The sequence below is a fragment of the Globicephala melas genome, chromosome 4 (genome assembly GCF_963455315.2).
Source record: "Globicephala melas chromosome 4, mGloMel1.2, whole genome shotgun sequence".
In the NCBI taxonomy this organism is placed as follows: Eukaryota; Metazoa; Chordata; class Mammalia; order Artiodactyla; family Delphinidae; genus Globicephala; species Globicephala melas.
In genome coordinates this window covers 27,554,652-27,564,941 of record NC_083317.1, presented here as the reverse complement: position 1 = coordinate 27,564,941, position 10,290 = coordinate 27,554,652, and the positions used below count along the sequence as shown (strand labels likewise).

The 10,290-nt window shown below is 39.0% G+C and overlaps 1 pseudogene; it reads left to right on the top strand.

The window, feature by feature from the left end:
• Nucleotides 1–7,420: 7,420 nt before the first annotated feature.
• LOC115864281 (protein SET-like) lies at nucleotides 7,421–8,587 on the top strand (annotated as a pseudogene).
• The last annotated feature ends 1,703 nt before the right edge of the window (nucleotides 8,588–10,290 follow it).

Here is a 10,290-nt window from a genome sequence, read left to right as displayed (position 1 = left end):
CACCATTTCCAGCATTTATTTTTTCTAGCTTTTTTGATAATGGCCGTTCTGACCGGAGTGAGGTGATACCTCACTGTAGTTTTGATTTTCATTTCTCTAATAATTAGTGATGTTGAGCATCTTTTCGTGTGTCTCTTGTCCATCTGGATGTTTTCCTTGGTGAAATGTCTATTTACGTCTTCCACCCATATTTTAACTGGATTGTTTGTTTATTTGATATTGAGCTGCATGAGCTGTTTGTATATTTTGGAGATTAATCCTTTGTCTGTTTTTTCATTTGCAAATATTTTCTCCCATTCTGACGGCTGTCTTTTCATCTTGTTTATGGTTTCCTTTGCTGTGCAAAGGCTTTTAAGTTTAATTAAGTCCCATTTGTTTATTTTTCTTTTTATTTCTATTACTCTAGGAAGTGGTTCACAAAAGGTCTTGCTGTGTTTTATGTCAAATTGTTTGACATACGTTTTCCCTAAAATTTTATAGTGTCTGGTCTTACATTTAGGTCTTTAATCCATCTGGAGTTTATTTTTGTGTATGGTGTTAGGTAGTGTTCTAATTTCATTCTTTTACCTGTAGCTGTCCAGTTTCCCCTGCACCACTTATTGAGGAGGCTGTCTTTTCTCCATTGTATGTTCTTACCTCCTTTGTCATAAACGAGGTGCCCATATGTGCATGGGTTTATCTCTGGGCATTTTATCCTGTACCATTAATCTATATTTGTATTTTCATGCCAGCCCCATACTGTCTTGATTACTGTAGCTTTGTGGTATAGTTTGAAGTCGGGGAGCCTGATTCCTCCAACTCCACTTTTCTTTCTCAAGATTGCTTTGGCTATTCAGGGTCTTTTGTGTTTCCATACTAATTGTAAGATTTTTTGTTATAATTCTGTGAAGAATGATATTGGTGTAAGTGTTGTGTTAAAGTCTCCTACTATTATTGTGTTACTGTCGATTTCTCCTTTCATGGTTGTTAGCATTTTCCTTATGTATTGAGGTGCTCATATGTTGGGTGCGTAAACATTTATAATTGTTATATGTTCTTCTTGGATTGATCCTTTGATCATTATGTAGTGCCCCTCCTTCTCTCTTGTAACTGTCTTTATTTTAAAGTCTATTTTATCTGATATGAGTATTGCTACTCTGACTTTCTTTTGATTTCCATTTGCATGGGATATCTTTTTCCATCCCTTCACTTTCAGTCTGTATGTGTGCCTAGGTCTGAAGTAGGTCTCTTGCACACATCATATATATGGGTCTTGTTTTTGTATCCATTCAGCCAGTCTGTGTCCTTTGGTTGGGCATTTAATCCATTTACATTCAAGGTTATTATCGATATGTATGTTCCTATTACCATTTTCTTAATTGTTTTGGGTTTGTTTTTGTGGGTCTTTTTCTTTTCTTGTGTTTTCCACTTAGAGAAGTTTCTTCAGCCTTTGTTGTGAAGCTGCTTTGGTGGTGCTGAATTCTCTTAGCTTTTGTTTGTCTGAAAAGCTTTTGACTTCTCCATAGAATCTGAATGATATCCTTGCTGAGTAGAGTAATCTTGGTTGTATGTTTTTCTCTTTCATCACTTTAAGTATGTCCTGCCACTCCCTTCTAGCCTACAGAGTTTCCACTGAAAAATCTGCTGGTAACCTTATGGGGATTCCTTTGTATGTTATTTTTTGCTTTTCCCTTGCTGCTTTTAATATTTTTTCTTTGAATTTAATTTTTGTTAGTTTGAGTAATATGTGTCTTGGTGTGTTTTTCCTAGGGTTTATCCTGTATGGGACCCTCTGTGCTTCCTGGACTTTGGTGACTACTGCGTTTCCCATGTTAAGGAAGTTTTCAACTATAATCTCTTCAAATATTTTCTCAGACCCTTTCTTGTTCTCTTCTTCTGAGACCCCTATAATTCGAATGTTGGTGCATTTAGTGTTTTCCCAGAGGTCTCTGATATTGTCTTCAAGTCTTTTCATTCTTTTTTCTTTATTCTGCTCCTTGGCTGTTATTTCCACCATATTGTCTTCCAGCTCACTTATTCGTTCTTCTGCCTCAGTTATTCTGTTATTGATTCCCTCTAGTGTAGTTTTCATTTCAGTTATTGTGTTGTTCCTCTCTGTTTGTTTGTTCTTTACTTCTTCTAGATCTTTGTTAAACATTTCTTGTGTTTTCTTAATCCATTCTTCCATTCTATTTCTGAGGTTCTGGATCATCTTTACTATTATTGCTGTGAATTCTTTTTGAGGTAGATTGCCTATTTCCTCTTCCTTTATTTGGTCTTGTAGGTTTTTACCCTGCTCCTTCATCTGTGACATATTTTTTTGCTGTCTCTCTTTTTATTTTTTTTTTAGTGGAATTGTGTTTCTGTCTTACTGGTTGTTTGGCCTGAGGCTTCCAACACTGGAGTTTGTAGGCTATTGGGTAGAGCTGGGTCTTGGAGCTGAGATGAGGACCTCCATGAGACCCCACTCTGATGAATATTCCCTGGGGTCTGAGGTTCTCTGTTTGTCCAGTGGTTCAGACTCGGAGCTCCCATTGCAGGAGCTTCGGCCCGACCCTGGACTTATGAACCAAAATCCCACAACCCACATGGGGTGGCAAAAAAAAGAAAAGAACAATAACAAAGTAAAAAATACAATTAGACTAGGCAACCAACAGATATGTTAGAAAGAATGTAAAAAATATATATAGGTGAATCAACAACCAGGAAGTACATCAGTAACACAGTAGTGAAAAAGAGGAGGAGAGAAAAGAAAAATAGAAAAAAGAAAAGGGGGCAGAAGGCTGTGGCTGTGGAGGGTGAGGCCTAAGCAAGGACAAGGTTTGGGTGGTAGGCGGGGCCAATGCTCAGGATCCACAAGGCTGGAATAGGCCCTGGGGGGTGTGGGGGTGGGACTTAGGCTCAAGGAACAGAAGGGGCCCAGGCATGCTCCCCACCCCGTTCTCAGAGGGTAGGGGACCTCACCTGGGAGCCCAGCAGGCTTCCTGGGCCTGACTGAGCAGTGCAAACATCTTCCTCTCCTCTCCCGCTCCTCCGGTCTGGGGTCTGGGAGGGCCCCTCCTGCCTGCCTCTTCTGATCTCCCCAGCCTCCTTCCTATGCCCCCAAGGACCCACTTGGCCTGGAGGGGGGTTTGAAGGGCAGAGGACAGGCCTGAGAGCTCAGCAGGCTCTCCATGCTCGAGTGGGTGGGGCAGTCGCCCTCTGCTCCTCCTAGTTGGATATTTTGAACCCTTATTAATAGTAGGATACATTGTTTTTAACTAAGATCAAAAGTCATACATTAAATTTAATATAAACAGAGATGGATTGTACTCAAGTATATTATAAAATTCTGTTTTTTATTAAAGGGATACCAAATAGAACCATGGATTTTCTACTCTGTTTAAAAAGTCTGATTTTAGTTAAAACAATTAGTCTCACGAGACCCCCTCCCTTATGTTGGTGAGAATGCTGGACAGTTGAACTAGTGCTGGGATTTGCGTCCTAGAACTAAACAGCCTGAGTCTTGCATTTATTCACAGTCGATGATGTTGACAGTACTGATGCCTCATGACACAGTCTAGAGTAGCAGAATAAAGTTAGAGTGAAAAAGTATAATATTAGTCAATACAATGAATAATTATTGAAGAATATTTGTATTTGACCACAAAAATTATACTGCAGTATTTTTGCATTTTAATCACGAACACAGTTATTCCTCTACCACGTAGGATTGAGGTATAATTTGAGTTCCATTATATACATATTTATTTCTTTAGCAACTTGTTGCTATGAGAATGGGTTAAACCAATAAATGATGAGGCTTGAGAACTTGACTTCCTTAAACCACAAATATATAGTTTACAATAAATTTTGAACAATCATAATATTTTATAACTTGAATACTTTGTCTTATCACAAAAATATTCATTGTAGAATATTTAGGAAAAAAATAAGCAAAAAAAAAAATCCCTGAAATCACTCATAATCCTACTACCCAGAGATAAACACTGTTAACTTTGTCTTCTATGTCATTAAAGTTTTAAAATATGCACCCAAACTTCTCTAACACAACTGGAATTGTTGTGTAAATGTTATTACATCCTACTTTTTAAAAAATTTGATTAAGTTTAAGTATCTCTGCACCTCCTTGGTCTTTGGGTAGAGATGTGGGTATGGTAACCTCTCCAATCTTTCTGGCTTTTACCTTCACTTTCTTCATAGAACCTTAAGTCTAGGTCAAATTGTTATGTCTGTATATTCTATTGGTGACTCCCTTTGTTCCTAAGATGATCTTCTGCATTCCTTGCCACATGGTTCCTTGTATCACCATGTCCTGCTTGTACTATCGTCGTATCCCACCAACCTGTTGGAGAAATTACTGTGCCCAACAGGCTTCTCTGTTGTTCCACTGGGCATCGCCACTGATGTCATGGGGTCTCACGGGGCAAATTATATGGGAAATTCAATGGTGCAGCATGAAAACCTGCCTTTGCCCTCTTTATGTTATGGTCTGTTAGAGGATATTAAATGAATACTGCAATACCCCAGTGTTGCAAGAGGGAAATAGTAAAACAAACTACTAAAAATAAAATAGTAAAAATAATAAAACAAATAGTAAAAGAGTAAAATGCAAGCAGATACTTAAAACGACTATGTTTTAGTGTACTATTAAATGGTACATGATACCAATCACATGTATCATCAGGCCTTGTGGAGTTGGAGGCACCTGCTGCTCCAAGGTGCTCGAGGCTCTGGCTCAACACAACAAAAGATTGTGAACAGACCACACTGTGTGATGTGAAGAGAGTGACTGTATGTGAAGACAAGAAGATGACACAGGAGGATTTGCCTCAATTCAGTTCTTCCTATAAAATCTCCCCCTGTCCTCCAACACTGTAGCCCAGATGTCTGAGGATGTCGTCTTGCTCTTGACCTTCTTCACGTGGCCTTTTCCTTGGGGGTTCGATGAGAATATTAGGGGGAACTTGAGCTTCCTCTAGAGTGTGCCTCAGTTAATGTAGACCTTAGACCTTACCTGGGAAAGGCTCAAGTGGTGATTTGGAGGCCCGCTTAAATAACATTTTGTTCTTAAGTGCCTTCCATGGATATCTGCTAAAACCTGTATATAGTTACTCGCATTTCTCCTTCCAGGAGACCAGGTTCCTGATGATAAAGATTATTGTGTTCCTGTTTAAAAATACGTTTCCCAAGATTTTCCCCAGAGATTGGCATGCAACAGGTGTTAAGAAGCATTCCAGGAGACACGGATCATCAGGCAAGTGTGTAAAACATTTTTCTCACAATTCTTATTACTTACCTTGTGTTTGTAGACCTCCTCAGTTTACAGCCCTGGCTGGATTTTAAAATCACCTAGACCTTGCTCCCAGATATTCTCGTTTAATTGTTCAAAAGTCGGACCTGGTCATTGAATTTTTAAAAAAAATTCTTCATGTGATTCTAATAGTGAGTATTGCCAACCATTACCTTAGGAAATGCAAATGTCAGATGCTTTGTAGCCATAGCAATCGTTCTACTGTGAGTGTTCTTTGAAATATCTAATATAGATTTTTTAGACTGTGGAGATTGCCTTTAAAGTTGAAATTTCTCAGGCATATTGGAAGTTTTTTAAAAAAACGATTTTCATCGTTTTTCAAAAAATAAATTGCTGTTTTCTTCATCCCTCGTACCTAAACATGTTGGGTTTCAAATTATCTTTGTTTATCTGCTGTGCCTCCAGTTTTAAAGGAAAATTGGTCATGTTTGCTTGTTGTGTTTTTAAGTATGAAACTATGTGATTAGATCCATTTTAGGATTTGGGAGATGAAAACATTTTTGAAATAGCTGCTATTTAGGTTGCAGGAGGCATAACTTAAAACAGGCAAACCCACAATGAGGTGAATTGAGGACTGAGTTTTTCCACTTGCTGTTGTTGGGACCAAGTCAGCATCTGTCCAGTTTGAATGAGCCCCATGGATGTATTTGCTCTGGCATTGCTAGCCAAACTAAGTCTACCACTTTGGCCAAGAAGCTCACTACATTTATTCTTACTCACTACATTTATTCTTACTGGTTGACAGTTTTATTTGTGATCCCTATTTAAAATGGAGAAATTGAGCCCAGCCCTTAAGACTTTGGCTTTGGTAAAACTGCTTTGGGCAAGATACAGAAGGCTAAAGAAGGAGAGACTGAAACTTTTCCTTCGTAAACCTTTCCTCTGTAAAGTTGGCATGCTGTAACCTACTAAATGGTGGGTGAGTTCAAGCACCGTGTTCAGTGCCAGGATGAGCTAGAATTTCTTTACCAGGGAGCACACTGGCTCCTTGTCACTCATGGTGTCAGTACTTTTAAGTCACATGTCCCAGAAGAACCTTCTTAAACTTTTGAAGTTTTATAAATATCAATTTGTGGCTTTGGTTTATGTGTTGGGAGACATATGTGGCTTCATAGGTGCTTGTAGCTGTTTGCAAACTTTTTGTCTTATAGGACTTCAAAAAATGAGTCAGCAATTATAAAATGTTAAAGAATAACCTCAAAGGGAGCAACTTGTATTTGTAATGAGAGAGAAAATGTTTTCTCTAATCTTTACAATTTTCATCCTTACATTTCTGGTATATGAATACTGAGGTTAAAACAGTTTTAAAAAAAAGACAAGGGGAAAAATGTCAATCATGGATTGAAAGGTTTATCGAAAAGGAGACTGACAGCCAATAAGAGTGGCAGTAGAGAAGTAATAAATATTGCATTTAATTAAGCATTAATTTTTATGTCTTTATTGAAACATAAAAGGACAGTCAGGAAAAGGAATCTGTGAGTGAGACTCATAAACTATCCTATTCTCTTTCAAGAATTTGAAAGATATTCATTCTTGGTAGCATCCTATATATGTAAGGTGGACCTTTATTTCACCAAAACCTATCTAAAAATGCTTCCCTTACTTCCGGATCAGTCCTAGAAGAATGTTGGGCATACCAGACACTTGACTATTGTGAAGTCCTAGTCCCTGATCACTTCCTGATCTTAGCAAGGTGACCTGTGGACCTGTCAGTTCTCCACTTTTCGTGGACATCAACCGGGCTCTCCCAAAGTGCACCCTACAAATAACTATTGAAAATATGTGCTCTTGGTTTTCAGCATTCCCCTTCCCCTCTGGAACCTCCTATTGGCAGAGTCTGTACAGGCGCCAGGTGGCAAAGCAGAGATGCGGTGAGAGTCTCCGCTCCAGCATCACAGAGTTTAGAAGGGTGGGAAAGGAGTCGGAGACAGCTCAAAACCTGGCAGATGACCTCGATTTTTAAAAGCATTGGTTCTGATGGAACCGTGCAAGGGCAAGGAAGTCAGAGGTGGATCAGCTTTTCTCTATCAGGATTTAAAATGAGAAATAACCAGAAAGATCGATCATAGAATTGCCTTCTCAGGAAAATTTCAAGACTACAGTAGACATATCAAAGCAAGGCTGGTGATGCAAATGCTTTACTTCTCAAATCTGTTTGTGATAATTAAACCTCTGTCACCTGGGGCAGCCTTAGTTCTCAGAGCTCCTGGTACAAGCCTCTTCCCTTGGGTGGATTTTTGGCTTTTCTCCCAGACTGGTTTTGGCCCCCAAAACCAGTCTTCACTTCCACCCCAAGCAAAGAAACTGAAGAAACCGAGACTGGCTCCTGCCTCCAGGCCAGGGGAAACGTCTGCTTCTCTGAAGTTGCCGAAGGAAGAAAAAGAACAGCAAGAAGCAATTGAACATATTGATGAAGTACAAAATGAAACAGACAGACTTAACGAACAAGCTAGTGAGATTTTGAAAGTAGAACAGAAATATAACAAACTCCGCCAACCATTTTTTCAGAAGAGGTCAGAATTGATCGCCCAAAGCCCAGATTTTGGGGTAACAACATTTGTTAACCATCCACAAGTGTCTGCACTGCTTGGGGAGGAGAATGAAGAGGCGCTGCATTATTTGACAAGAGTCGAAGTGACAGAGTTTGAAGATATTAAATCAGGTTACAGAATAGATTTTTATTTTGATGAAAACCCTCACGTCAAAGATAAAGTTCTCTCCAAAGAATTTCATCTGAATGAGAGTGGTGATCCATCTTCGAAGTCCACTGAAATCAAATGGAAATCCAGAAAGGATCTGACAAAACGCAGAATAAAGCCAGCAGGAAGAGACAGCATGAGGAACCAGAAAGCTTCTTCACCTGGCTTACTGAGCATCCTGATGCAGGTGCAGATGAGTTACGAGAGGTCATCAAAGATGCTATGTGGCCAAATCCATTACAGTACTACTGGTTCCAGACGTGGATGATGAGGAAGGGAAAGAAGAAGATGACAATGAAAAGGAAGAAGGATTGGAAGATATTGATAAAGAAGGGGATGTGGATGAAGGTGAAGAAGATGAAGATGATGATGAGGGGGAGGGAGGAGAGGAAGATGAAGGAGAAGATGACTCATGGAACACTGATGGATTCTGACCTTCTTTTTTAAATTTTCTCCCGTCCCTGGGAGCAAGTTACAGTCTTTTTTTTTTTTTTTTTTCTCCTCCTCTTGTGCTCAGTCACCCTGTTTTTGAGGTCTCTTTTCTCTTTTATACCATGGCTCACAACTTATTTTGGGGGGAAATACCTTGAGCAGAATTCAGTGGGAAAAGAATCTCTATCCTTTTCTGTTCCAAATTCTTTTTTACCCCTTCCTGTCTCAACAAAAACTTTGTGGAATCAACACCACCATGCTCTGTGGGAAAACAGAAGACCCTTCTGCTCCCTTAGGTCTGCTGGAAGCTGGAGGGTGCTAGGCCCCTGTGTAGTAGTGCATAGAATTCTAGCTTTTTCCTCCTTTCTCTGTATTTTGGGCTCAGAGATTACACTGTGTCTCTATGTGAATATGGACAGTTAGCATTTACCAGCATGTATCTGTCTACTTTCTCTTGTTTAAAAAAAGAAAGAAAAAACTTTAAAAAATGGGGTTATAGAAGGTCAGTAAAGGTTGGGTCTGAGATGTTTGGGTGGGTTAAGTGGGCATCTTGACAACATGGCTTCTCCTTTGGCATATTTAATTGTGATGTTTAATGGACATCCTTGCAGTTTCAGATGACAATTTTAAAATAAAATTCTCTCCTAATGATGACTTGAGCCCTGCCATTCGATGGGAGAAGCAGCAGAACCTGTAGGATCTTATTTGCAATTGACATTCTCTGTTGTAATTTTATTCCTGTTTATTTAAAATTTTTTCTTTTTGTTTCGCTGGAAAGGAAACATGATGCTCACTTTAAGCGTTAGAAGTGTACAGGTTGCTTTGTTACGATAAAACTAAATGCGTACACAAAGGAAAAAAAATCTGTTTGTATGTTCAGTTTTTACCACTTCTTGGGGATAATAAATTTCCTATGTAACTACTGGAAAAAAAAAAGAAAAGATTCATTCAATGATCTATCACTATTTATAAAGGGTCTGTTTATCGTGAGTGAGGCAGTGTTCTGGGTGCTAGGGATAACTCAGTGAACATGACAGCTAAAAAGTCACTTTCTTGTGGACATTATATTTTATTAGGGAAAGAGAGAGAGATAACACCCAATGAATATAACAAATGAATAATATAGTACGTTGGAGGTTGCTAAGTGTTATGGAATAGAAATTGTGCAGGGATAAGGCCAATTCAGATTGTGGAGGTGATGGTAGTTTGCAATGTTCAATAGAGTGGTCAGGATAGGGGTATTTTAAATAATAAGATGCGGCAAAGACTTGAAGAAGGTGAGTGAGAGAGACATCTGGCTATCTGGGGGAGGAGTCTTCCAGACAGAGGGAAAAGCCACCCTGAGGTAATGGAACTGTAAATTCCAAGTTTCAAAGGAATGAAAAGAAATCAGAGGTTTAGAAAAAGGCTGGTGTCATGTCTGGCTGGATCATAAGGGGAAGGAGAGAATTATAGGTAGAAGGTAGACGATTGAACACTGTATGCTGTGTTGAGCTGGTTAGGCTTTGTCCTGTAGGGGTCAGCCCATCTTCCATACAAGGATGAGACCGTAGGCAGGGATTCTTTATATCTGCCAAAGACCTTTGGACAGAGGAGACACTCAATAAATGTCTAATGAATGAAGACATGTTTGGTGACAAAACGCTTCTACAAGTAAAGTCGTGGGAGAACTATAAGAAATATAAGCTCACAACTGTGTGTATAAAAAAGAATATTGATGTTAACCTTAACCAGAGGTGTCTTTTTCCTAAGAATTGTTTTTCTTTTTCACAAAATAAATTATATGAGTGAATTGAACATCTGTAAGTAGTTTCCTATTGCTGTCAAAACAAATTACCATAAAGTCAATGGATTAAAATAATACAA